This window comes from Mytilus californianus, unplaced genomic scaffold (genome assembly GCF_021869535.1).
Source record: "Mytilus californianus isolate M0D057914Y unplaced genomic scaffold, xbMytCali1.0.p SCAF_7, whole genome shotgun sequence".
Classification (NCBI taxonomy): domain Eukaryota; kingdom Metazoa; phylum Mollusca; class Bivalvia; order Mytilida; family Mytilidae; genus Mytilus; species Mytilus californianus.
The window spans coordinates 44,157,346-44,170,697 of record NW_026262723.1 but is presented as its reverse complement, the minus strand read 5'-3'; the positions used below and the strand labels follow the sequence as shown (position 1 = coordinate 44,170,697).

Here is a 13,352-nt window from a genome sequence, read left to right as displayed (position 1 = left end):
GGCGACAATTTTAGGGCACAACCGTAAGACAAATAGATTTCAGTAAACATAGAAATGTGCTACATCCCAGTAAGTATAATTTCTCGTTCTAAAACATGAATTGGCAAAACGAATACAGAACACTTGACACAGAAGCTCATTTCATCAAGAAGTTTGAATGTAAATCGTCGTAAGACATCTTCAATGCCAACGTTGTCTTAGACAATTGCTTAAAGATTGCCACAACAATAAACACAAATACCCAATTATTTCACATAAAGAATTTAGTCATATCATGTAAAACTCTAAGAGACACAACAAATATTTTTTTTTTATTTTCCATATATTTTTATATACTGATAACTCGAAAATAGGAATACTAAAAAAGTTGTTTAACACATTATAGTAATGTTCAGCAATTAGACCAATATGTTAGTCCTTTTTTGATAAACGATAAAGGAAATTTGCCAAATAAAGAAAAAGGACTCATCACAAATAATTTAGCCATGAGATACACATTACACATGCCAAAAACTTTGAACATTCTGCCTTTGATGGTTGAATAAATGTTATTGAAATTCATGAGGAAAATTTTGTTTATAATTACTGGAAAGAAAACTGTTTTAGTATATATTGAAATAAACGGAGGCTTTTAAATTATTTTACCGTAACTTTTGATAAAATTGACAAACGGAAACAACACAAGAAAGGGGTAGATATACTATGGGGGTTATCAAAATTAATAATTCTAAGAATCTCAATTATAAACATGTACATGTAACAGTATGTTGTTTTTTAAAAATTCGAATTACATTAACATATTTTTAAAACCATATGCAAATGCTATGTCGCTTTTTGGAAGCTTCCATGGCAAAACATTTTTAATTCCATCTGAGCTCTCCGGCTTATATACTGGCATTACTAGTTTAATAGTCCGATTTGATCTCTTACTAATCCTTTTTAATCTTTTTGTGACGTACATTTTGAATTTTATTATTCATTTGTGAGTCATTTGCAAAAAAGATGATAAACTAACTTGTATTTAAAATCAGAGGTCTGGTCGTAAATATACAGAATACATTTACATATTTCAAGTCTCACAAGTATGACATTCGTTTAAGTTAACATATTTGACCCGATTGTGACATCTTGACTGATGGATTAGCATGGCGGGTGATGCATGCATGGAAGGAGATACTGTCGAAGCATACGGTCTCGCATCTTTTAGAGTTCTTACGATACCCTCACTTTTGTTACCATTATTTTTTCCACTTTATCGATCTCCGAGATTGAAACATCAGTAAACTGTAAGTCACTGAAAGCATGATCAAAGTACTTGGCGTCGTAAACTCTATGGTCGTAAAGGATGATAATGTTAATTACCATGCCGTCACATCAAATTTTAATTGTATTATACATCTAAACATGTGACAACTTTATGACAGACATTCTCTTTCGGATAATACGTGGTTATACAGGGCTTGTATAGATTGTGTTAGTCCTGTATAACAACGTGTTATCCGAAAGAAAATGTCTGTCATAAAGTTGTCACATGTTTAGACGTGTAAAATGAAATTAAAATTTGATGTGGCAGCATGGTAGTTAACATTACATCCTTTACGACAGACAAAAACAGCTGATCTGAAAAGTACACCATCTACTAGCCACTATACATCATGTACTGTGTTACAACCCTAGATAAAGCCGACGAGGAAAGTCATCGACCACCGAAAGCTATATTTTATGTAGCATAGGTGGTCGAGTGGTCTATGACGCTGGACACGACGCAGGCGGTGTTGCCACGATGTCACAGACGCAAGGGTTCGATTCCCTTTGAGGGAAGAACAAAAATTTGCTAACGCAAATTTGAATATCTAACATTGTTCGGCTAAATTTGAGACGAATTATATATATATATATTGTGTTAGCCCTGTATAACCACGTGTTATCCGATGGAGAATGTCAGTCATAAAGTTGTCACATGTTTAGACGTGTATTCCGCAAATTTACAGATCTAACATTGTCGGGCTGTTGTTTAGACGAAATATATATATATATATATATATATATATATATATATATATATATACAAGTCTAAATTGAAAACAACGTTCAAACCTATGATTGCGTTGGATAAAAACCGCAATTTTTATACGTGTGCATGCAAAACAAATTTCTTGGTAGAGGGGTCTAAATACAGCACAAACAACATTTTCGAAAAGACCAAAAAGTGAAAAAGTATATTTTAACAAAACGCATTTGACTAACAGGTCGAACAACTGATGTTCTTAAACCCTGCTGACTGCCATGGCGATTGCCAAATAAAAGTATCACAAGATGTAACAAAATGGATCATAATTATTAATTTAATACCAAACAGAAAACAATAAACTTGCGGAAAAGATGGTATACCGCAAACATGAGGTGCAAAAATTTGTACACCAATATATATATATATATATTTTTTTTCCAACGCAATCATAGGTTTGAACGTTGTTTTCAATTTAGACTTGTATATATATATATATCCCGTGCTGTTATTTTTGGGGTACTAATGAAGATAATATTTTCATTGACATATGAGATGGCGCTACAGTTTAATTCGAAAGGGAAGGCATATTAACAATGTGTAAAAATTCATGGATTTTTTAAACTAAACGTCGATGTCAGAAATGTCGGAAGGTTAACGTCCAGTGGCAAATAATGCATGCATTATCTGAACGGAAAAGGGTTAATGAAAAATATAAATATACCCGTCTTTGTACAAGATCTACAATCTGTTTCGGAGCTTTACATAGCTTAAAATGTAGCATTCTGTTGAAAGACATATCACCCTTACCTTGAATGCTGGATTAAGTAAGAGTGAGTTCAGATGGATAACTTTTATTTGGGAAAAACAATCTGATTAAAATACAGATCATCTGTCAACGCTCCGTTTACTTTCTGTTTGAAAGACCTTTCGGGATCTTCTTGTATTGTCGTAACGATATACACCTTAAGAAATATGTAGGTAGGAATTTCATTGTCTGATGTAATAATTACCACAACAGAATTCATTGAGTAATAATTACCATTACATCCCAACTCCTTTGTTCTAACAGGGGTGATCTGAGTCGGATCACCCCTACCAGATCACCCTTCTTTGAGTTTCTTTGTTCTGCATGCTTTCTTTTGTTCTGTAACATTTTGGCGGGAATGTCGAACACACAATAAAACTTAGAAATATCTATGCGGAAAAAAGACTGACTTTCAAAATTTACGTAGAAAAAATCCACTAAATTTCCAGTGCGGGAAACAAACTCAAGTCTCAAGCATATGAAGCTACGATATTTGTACGACTTTACCCCCAGCAGAGCTATAGAAAAACAGTACATTAACGGGTGTTACACGGACTCTTTTTAGATGATACACGGACACTTTTTAGTTGTTACACGGACTGTTTTAATGAATAGAATCACTCGTGCATGACAGTGAGTTCAAGGGCACTTTAAATTTCAATAAGATTTGAACTTTTTGTTTCACCGACATATTTCCTGGCTTTTTTATTAAAATATTTACTTTGGCATCAATAACTATAATAATATTTAAAAAAAATTCCACTATATTACTATTTATATCAGTACACTTAAGGATTGACCATTTAACTTAAAAAGGGGTGTTATGTTTTTTTCCTACAAAATATTCTGATCCCCAATTTTTATGAGAAAAATATATTGTGGTCGAGCAGATGACAAGACAATGTTCTGATTCCTGATTTCCCGTATACTGTATATCATAGTTCTAATTTCGAAAAACAATATTTGGGTGAAAGCGTTGAAAAACTATATAATTTCTTACTCCGAAAAAAAAACATACCCCCTTTTGAAGCTGAAAGGTCGGTCCGTAAATAATTTTTTTTTTTACATGAATAGTAGTGTGGACAATGCTGAAGGTAAAGAAATGCTGGTACCGACGTTTATATTTCAATAAAAAAGACAGGAAATATATATAATCAAATCTGATCAAATTTGGTAAATTAGAGTAGCAACAGGTGCGAGCAAGCGAACGAATAAACAAGACAACTCATTTATGCTGCGAAAAAAATCTAGGATTTTAATGCTTCAAAATTAAATTACTCTGACGGAATATGGGTTTTAACATAAATAAATATGCGTGATCATTCAAAAGAAAATCACTGAAAAGTAACATTTTAATAATGATTAATTTGCACTCTATGTTGTTGGTCAGCTTATTACAGTTTAAATTCAAGATACACATCTCCTTTGGAAAATTTGATATAGCTGCCCTCATTGTTTGATTGAACAACTGGCATTTTCATCTGCGATTCGGATATTTTCTGGTCGGCAGGTTTTACTTTCTTTACATCTACGGGAGGCTGAAGTACGTCAGAAATCCTTTTTCCTTGGTCTTCACTGGTTCTTTTGTACGTTCTGACTGCGTCACTCTTGTGACCCGTACGCTCTTTTATAAGCTGCTCGTCGAAATTGTCACGGAAGAGCATTGTTGCAGTAGTAACCTGAAAAAAAGGGTTCACCAATTTAAAGATGTGGGGTGTCTCAGATTTAAATTAGTTCTGGGTAACATTTTTTTTATAACGAAAAAATTAAAAACCTGCAAAAAACACTTAATCCCTCCAAGACTTTGGCCAGTTTTGACAACAAAAAAGAAAAGTATATTTTTGTGCAAGTAACCCATCATAGCTTTAATTAAACAATACAAAATTGTAACATATCTGATTATTTTTTTCCCAAACGAATTGCAACATACATAAGTGAGAAATTTATTAATCGAACACACCATGAAAGATACATGCCAAAATGATGTTTTCTTGGATAAGCATATTTTGACATAATTTAGTCTTGAAATGAAATATTTCATAAATATGAAAGCATTTGTATTATTTCATCTTTAAAATATTTGAACAGATAACCAGATACAAAACTTTTCAACCAATAGATGTATATATAATATATGAACAGAAATGTATGATATTACTCAAAAGCTTTTAAATGGTGTGTCAAGTAGGATGACAACAAGCTCGTAGATTTATGACTAATTTTCTTTTAAACTTTTGAATAGCCATCTCCTAATTTTATTAGCGAATAGTTCCTTAATGCTTGAACAATATTTTCTCTTTCTCTCTATTTTTTTCTTTATAAAACAAACGATTCAGTGGCGGATCCAGAACTTTTTATTTAGGGGGGGGGGGCACTGACTGACCTAAGGGGACCCGCTCCGGTCATGCTTCAGTGATTCCCTATATAATCAACCAAATTTTTCCCACAAAAGGGGGACCCATCCGTCTATGCGATTGTTGAATTACCTTTAGCCTGAGAATATAAGCCCGCTAACACTATTTGTTTATTAAAATTTGTTCAAAAAGAGTGGTATATACAACATTTCGACCCATCGCACAATAATTCTGTCAAACTTTTTTTATACCCCCGAATAACTTCAACTGTTCAAGAAGCAGTTACAATGAGAAATTAGAAAATAGATTACCTTTCCTGAATGACCTGTTTTTCTGCCACCTACATCGGCCTGTTTGCACATGTCTTTCATGTAGCCTTGGATTGTATGTATGCCTATCTTTTGTCGTGAAAACTTTGAATGTCCTGATGCCGTCTTTCCTGCTATTGGACGTCTGTAAAAGGCCCCGTCTGATGGTATCATGGAAAGGTAAAACTGGAACAGCTTAACAACACACCTCGAATTGAGTGTATTTTCATACTGTCGGAGACATTTTTTTTCAGCCTTTTTGTGGTAGATACCGCCTTGACAATTTTTGGAAGTTTTCCCCTGGAACTGAAGATAAAAACCTTCTTCACTACGTCCGAATGTATATTGATTGACTTCTAGATCAGAATGTTCGTCGGCTGCTCTCAAAGCAAATAATTTACAATTGTAAAAATACACAGCATACGACAGGCATTTCGAATCATTTTCATAGTTATAAAACAAAGCTATCCAAATTTTGTTTTCTTCTTCTGCAGTGATGGGTTCAGCCCGTTTTGGAACGTGAGGATTAAGGCGTTCAATGTCCTTAATTTTTCCGTCTAAAGTATGCTGGAAGGTGGCAAACTTAGAGTTTTCCTTATTCAAAGGATTTAAATCGTACCGCCTACAAGTATCTCGGAGGTGTCTCCATATTGCCGTACACAGTAATCTCAAAGAGTCTGCCGGGTACTCCGTGCCATCTTGTCTTTTAACCTATAATGTTAAACGAGATGTCTTGTACAATAGTGTTAACACAATGTAAAGTAATATATATGTATGTACATGAAAATAGTCTCTTTATGTAAACGCATGTCTGTAAAATAGTTTGTTTTAGATGTAATTAAAATGTATAACAAAACAAGAAAGAATTAATGTTGTTATCAGAAACGTATCCATGGATTTTTAATCAAAGATATCATGGATATTTTAAATCAACTGTAATTCAATTCCGTTCATCATCTTTATCCGTCAGAAGATATTTATCCCATCAGAAAACTGTATTTCAAATTTTAAGCAATACATATCTTAATTAATTATGTGTTCTGAAAAAATTGGAGGCACTAGATATTTTATATTTACTGGATAATTCGATTCTTCAAATTTCTTCGTGTTAAAATAATTTGATAATGAATGTATGTATTGTAAAAGACGGTACTATGTTGAAAAACTTTTGTTTGATCCAATTGAAAAAATGTACTTTTGAGCAATAGAATATAATTAAGTTATAACTCAACAGCAGTATGCCAAATAGTTAATCAGGTCAGGAATAACCACCAATTGGTGGATTATACCTCAATTGACGTATAATCCACCAATTGACATATATTGGTATAGACCAATTGACGTATAATGCAAGTTTTTTTGTTATAAAATGCTAGTGTGAGATAGGAGCATCATTTTGCAACTTACAACCTATTTTATGACCATTATTGAGTCCTCCGAAAGTTTCAGTTTTGTCAAAGCCTGCTGCATCTCTTGAGAATGCATGTGTACAACATTTCTTTTGTTGAAACATCTGTACTATTGACCATGATTGACTTTTAATAATGAAAGTCAAGTATTAACAAAGAGCTTCATTCACCTGTGGAGTTGTACTCATAATCACATGACTGCAGACAGTATTGATGTCCATTGACAGGTGATTAGTGGTAAATTTGCCAATCAAGAATTGACAAGATAACAATAGAAGAAACTGCAAATACAATTATTGATTAAATGCAATATGTTATGTCACTATACTAAACTAGGAATGTTTGACATGTTTTCATACAATAATATGGTTTTAAGAAAACAATGCTCCATTTTGGTTGAATAATTTGCTTTGAAAAACAAAGAATTATACGTCAATTGGTCTATACCATTATATGTCAATTGGTGGATTATACGTCAATTGAGATATAATCCACCAATTGGTGGTTATTCCTGACCTGTTAATGTAAAACTGACCAGATTTAATTTCATAGTTTATAAAATATCAGTAGGTTCAAAACCAATCAGAAAAGGGATGGAATTTTACGTATAGTTTCTTATCACGAAATGCCTGAAATCGGGGGTAAATGCACAGTGCAAACTAAACGTGTGTGTGTGTTTGTGTTTCATGTGCGTATGTGTGTGTGTGCGTGCGCGTCCGTTTATATTTATATCTATATATATAATTAGCACAAATATGACGTGTATACTAACATCTTTTAAATAAACAGATTGTCATGATATTTTGTCATTTTTTTTTATCTGATAAGGGTATCCATGTTTCAGTAGATTTTAAATTCTTATAGTTTGGGCAGACTAGTGAATTTATAACAAAAAAAAATGGTCTTAAAAAAGAAAATAAAGAAAAAACAATAAAAGCAGAACAAAAGTCTGGAGTTGTTTGCAAATATCATCCAAATATTTGATAAAATTAAACAGTTAAACATCACGAATATAGTATAACAAACTTTAAGATTGGCCTAGAACAAAATATGGGTCCATTAATTCCGATACACATACTTTTTTAACTGAACTTATTTTTTTAATAATACTTTCATGGCATAAGAAGTGGACAATTAAATTTTACTTACCTCTACAACAAACTTGGTAAGCCAGAAATCCAATTCTTCGGCAGATAGTTCCGAATTTAAAGGAGGCACAAGGGTATATTGTTCACTAGAAGATGTCCCGTTTGTTCCAACATATTCATTACGCCATCTGCCCCATGCGTCGTAGGTATTTATGCCCTAGTTAGTGTTTTTGACTGTGTTTGCCGGAAAGCTCTTTAGCATGGTAAGCTGCACCTCGTCTGTTGTAGCTGGTCGTCCAAACCTCTCGTTGGTTTGCTTGGAAGTTAGGCTAAAATCTTCCGTGTCGTCTAAATCTAAACTGTACGGAAGATGTCCCCTCTTTTCTTCATCTTCAAGAAACTTGCTTAAATTGAACTGTGACAAAGCGAAATCCGTCTCCATGTCAAATAGACTATCACCCATTTTAGACAATCAAGATTGGGTAAATGCCAATATAGTGTGTTACGTGTTCAATTCCTGGGTCTACTCGAATATCAAATAATTCCAACGAGCACGAAAATAGACTGAACATTATGATTTCCACACAAAAAATTAAAAACGAGTCAAAATTCAATACTTTTCTTTTCATTTAATGTCTGATAAAACAGTTATAATCGTTTTTGTCTTTATTTATATATGTCTTTATTTCATTGCTTTCATATGTACGCATTTCTTTACGTTTGATGGATTTTTTTTTTCTAATTTGATTATTAAACGTCATAAAACTCTAAAATGTGTTATTCATGTTTCTTTTTTTTTTTTGCTTGTTTTTTTGTTTTTTGTTGTTTTTTTTTTTTTGGGGGGGGGGGGGGGGGTTGTTATATTTGTATGAACTGCTTTTTTTTGTTTGTTGAATTCTTTCTTTGTTTCTTGGAGTGGTGTGGAGATTATATGCATATATATATTTAAAGATAGTATAAATTTTATTCGGACACTACTTAAAGATTTGAAAAGCCCTGAAGTTAAAGCAAATGTACTAATTAATTAAAGACTAAATACATCCAAACATCGTAGTACATAAACCGGTATGGAATTTAAAAAAAAAATCTTCTTTTATTAATATGCGATTGTCTTTAAAATGTAAAATGTAATAATTTCTAGTTAGACACGTCGTACAAGTCAGATAAAAAACAAAAGTAACAAAAGAAACAGGCCGGTAACAACCAGCCGAATAGTTTTTCTGCACTTGTAGTCAGGTCAAGGTCCTCGGCTGTCGCCTCGGACCTTGACCTGACTACTCGTGCAGAAAAACTATCCGGCAACGGTTGTTACCGGCCTGTTTCTTTGTTACCTTTGTATTTTATCTAATACATACCCTTACACCAGGACGACTGGATACAAACTCTACGTTAATTTAACATACTCAAACATTGTATCCGGGGCTCATAAAGGGTATATACTATATAGTAATATATAAAGTATATTATAATTATTGTATGGCATTCTGAACTAGATGTTATGAAGCGTAAATGTTTTTTTCATATAGCCTAGACGATAGAGCTGGGATGTAAAATAGTTATCCCACTCGGCCATCGGGATGATCTTACACTGACACACCGCGTCCTCATGGGATAACTATTACGAACTTATTACATCAGTCAATGCGTGGACACATGATCTGTACTCTAAATTCAGAAATTATTGCGATGTGTTTATAATTGCGAAAATGCGACAGGGTTATAATCGCAATAATTTGAACTCGCATTTTGAAATTTTTATATGAATTAAACAGGATTTTTCTCAATATCGCAAAAATTAAAACCGCATTTTAGTCTTAAATGACAAAATCGCAATAATAAATGCACGCAATAATTTCTGAATTTACAGTATTGTAATCAGATTGCAGGAAAACATGATTGTTTACAGAGATTACTAGTATATTGTCTTAATAGCTGCAGTAAGCACTGAAAGTAGATTAACGGTATGTACTGTACTAGGTCAAAAGTATAGGAAAAAAGCTGCAGTAAGAGGGGCACATTTAGTATGAAGTCTCTTGACGGTATACTTTATCTCCAAAACGAATTAGTCTAGTAATTGTTTGCATGTTTTATTCCTGGACATAGTATTATAACGATTTAAAAATATATACTTTCATGCAGGTTTATCCGTCTTAGTACTTAGTACACACAGGTAATGATTTTTTTTGAATTCCAATTTCATCATTTACGTTCGTTATCGTCAACGTATGTAATAAAATTGAGAATGGAAATTGGGAATGTGTCAAAGAAACAACAACCTGACCATAGAGCAGACAACAGCTGAAGGCCACCAATGGGTCTTCAATGCAGCGAGAAACTCCCGCACCCGAAGGCGTCCTTCAGCTGGCCCCTAAACAAATATGTATACTAGTTCAGTGATAATGGACGTCATACTAAACTCCAAATTAAAAACAGGAAACTAAAATTAAAACTGATACAAGACTAACAAAGGCCAGAGGCTCCTGAATTGGGACAGGCGCAAAAATGCGGCGGGGTTAAACATGTTTTTTGAGATCTCAACCCTCCCCCTATACCTCTAGCCAATGTAGAAAAAACAAACGCACAACAGTACGTACAATAAAACTCAGTATAAGAGAAGTCCGAGTCCGATGTCAGAATAGGAAACAAAAGAAAATAAACAAAATGACAATAATACATAAATAACAACAGACTACTAGCAGTTACTGACATGCCAGCTCCAGACCTCAATTAAACTGATTAAAATATTATGTCTTCATCATATGGATATCAGGCACAATCCCTCCTGTTAGGGGTTTAGTATTATACCGTCATAAAATATATGAGAAGAACATAACCCGTGTCATATGTATTTGTTATATCACGAGTTGTACTGATAGATATATGGAATAATTCAAGAAAACCTATTGAACAAAACCCCAAAGTAACCATTACTATAAGTCTTAGAAACCATTAACTATTCTAGGACATAAATATTTCAAATGAAGTAGTATAATTAAGAGAAAGCTGTCCATCATGGTGAACTTTGCAAATTAAGTAATATCAAGAAAATGTTACTACTGAGTACACGATGTACTATTTAAGGATAGTAAGGCAAGTTTGACAGTTTTAATCAAATTTGAATCAAATCTAAGCCTGTATATTCTTCAAAAATAAGAAAATTGACATGGCTTACTTAAAACGCATGGAAGAAGTGTACTACTGCTGTTAAGTCCTCAGTCTAGGGAAAGGATGCATCTACATATCGATATTCCAAAATGGGTTTGGATTTATTTTTCATACATTTTGACAAATTCTCAGATGGAAAATTTTGAGAAGTCGACCTAAACAGTTTGGGGGATTCCTTTTCCAATCCAGCTTGATTACATATCTTCTAATGCAATTACACAATTTGTTTTAATGTTACTGTTATTGATTTATTTTAATCCATAAATGTGCACCAAAAGTGGTTAGGGAGCAACCATTTAACTAACTTCAAGGGGGGAGGGGGTATGGTTTTTTGTCTGAGTCAGAACATTCTTTTTTAGTTTTTCAACGCTATCGATCAAATATTTTTTTCAAAATTTAACACTTTAAGGTATGGGGGAAATCTGGATTCAGAATATTTTTTTTTGTCATCTGCTTGACCACAATATTTTTTTTCATATAATTGGGGATCAGAATATTTTTTAGGAAAAAACCATAACCCCTCCCTTGAAGTTAAATGGTCGTTTCCTTGTTGTTTTGCTTTAATATAATTTTAAATTAAAGGGGAAAAATTGTTAACAACGCAGAATTTAGAAGAAAAAAAATTATCAAAGAAAGGGCACGGTGAGTTCATACAAAATTCTGTAGCATAAAACCATAATTATAGCCTATTTATATACCACATCGTTTTTAGTAATATCCCCGGTGTCCATTTTTCTTGGGGAAATATAAGAATTCCGTCGATTTTGTAATTATAGTGATATATGTTACAAATAAATGTCTATATATATCTAAACAATACGGTTAAATGGGAGGTCATATTACAATTTAAAGAATTTCTTATTTTATAAGTGCTACTCAATCAAATTTAGACTAAAATAAGAATCTGATAATATTAAGACTACACTTCGCGATAGCAAATGAAAATCAATTACAATTTGTTTTTGATCTTTATGCATTTTCTTGATTATGATAAATTAATGTTCGTGACACCAACTTGGGTTAACAGCTTATACCAAATAGTTTGGAAATATGTATCCTTTTTTCCGTTAGACAAAAATTAGGTCATTCTAAAGTTCATTCCGAAGATACGCTATATTAGTGTATTGCTAAACACCATTTGAACAATTGTTTAGTAAATATTTTTCTGTAATAAAATGTATGTGATAAAATTAAATGTAATAATACATTACATGAGAGTAAGAATTGTATGTTGTACACCAGTACTACATGTGTCAAAAGGAAATTTATTTTAGGTCTATGCATGTGATTGAAATACAAATACCTCGGCAATAAAGTATTCTAGAACATGGGTCAGTTTGGCTGAAATTGTTACCATACGTTTATTTTACCCTATGTAAGATATAACATTTAAAAAATACTTTGTTTTCGAAAGCGGAGAAGTTCTAGTGAATTGTGATGCTTACGATTAGAAATACCACCTTAAAACAAATTAAACTCAACCGAATTTTAACCGCTAATCTTTGCCTCTCCGGTAAATATATCTCGCATTCGAAACAAGGTGGATATGTATTGCATAGGTTTGAAATGATTTAGAAGTATTACAATTTCTTAGCTTATTTTGACAAAATTGAACTAAATTGGCTGCTAAAATCGAATTATTATTTCATTATATCACTTTCATTAATGATTGAACAAAAAAAATCATAAATTTTTTTTTATATCTCGTAGCTAATGCCTATTTAAACTATACATTTCTTAGCCATTCCGTCACATCGGTACCATCAGAGCAAATATTTTCGTCTGCAAGACTATTGTTTCAAAGTTGCAAAACCGACTGTCCCCAATAATAGTTGATAAGAAAAATGCTTCCAAATAGAATAAATTCGTTGCATCCTCTGGTGACCCTCAGTTAATAGTTAAACTTCTAATCCTTACGCCTTTGTAAACATTAAATGTGTTTCCTTAACGATTACCAAATACTATTGTTTGATATAGTTTCTTACTTGTTATAATTTTTCAATAGGTGTTCATTAAATTATATTGAATAGATTATTGTCTTTTACTTAATTAGTACTTGAAGGTAATGAGTTATTAATTATGGTGTGTAACTCCTTGTCCCAAATACTTATGTATTTGCTTCATCCCTAATGTCACATCTAACGCAAACTCCGATCAAAATTAGAATAAATAAAATGTTCCGATTGGTCATTTGATAGTAAATCCGAAATGG

At 32.6% G+C, this 13,352-nt stretch overlaps 1 long non-coding RNA gene across 1 annotated transcript; it reads right to left on the bottom strand.

Moving 5' to 3' along the window:
- Positions 1-3,318: 3,318 nt before the first annotated feature.
- LOC127708791 (uncharacterized) lies at positions 3,319-9,206 on the bottom strand. The gene is made up of 3 exons (XR_007985386.1): positions 8,037-9,206; positions 5,482-6,189; positions 3,319-4,495 (listed from the first exon to the last, which is right to left on the bottom strand). It is a non-coding gene; the product is annotated as an uncharacterized LOC127708791 (long non-coding RNA).
- Positions 9,207-13,352: the final 4,146 nt, after the last annotated feature.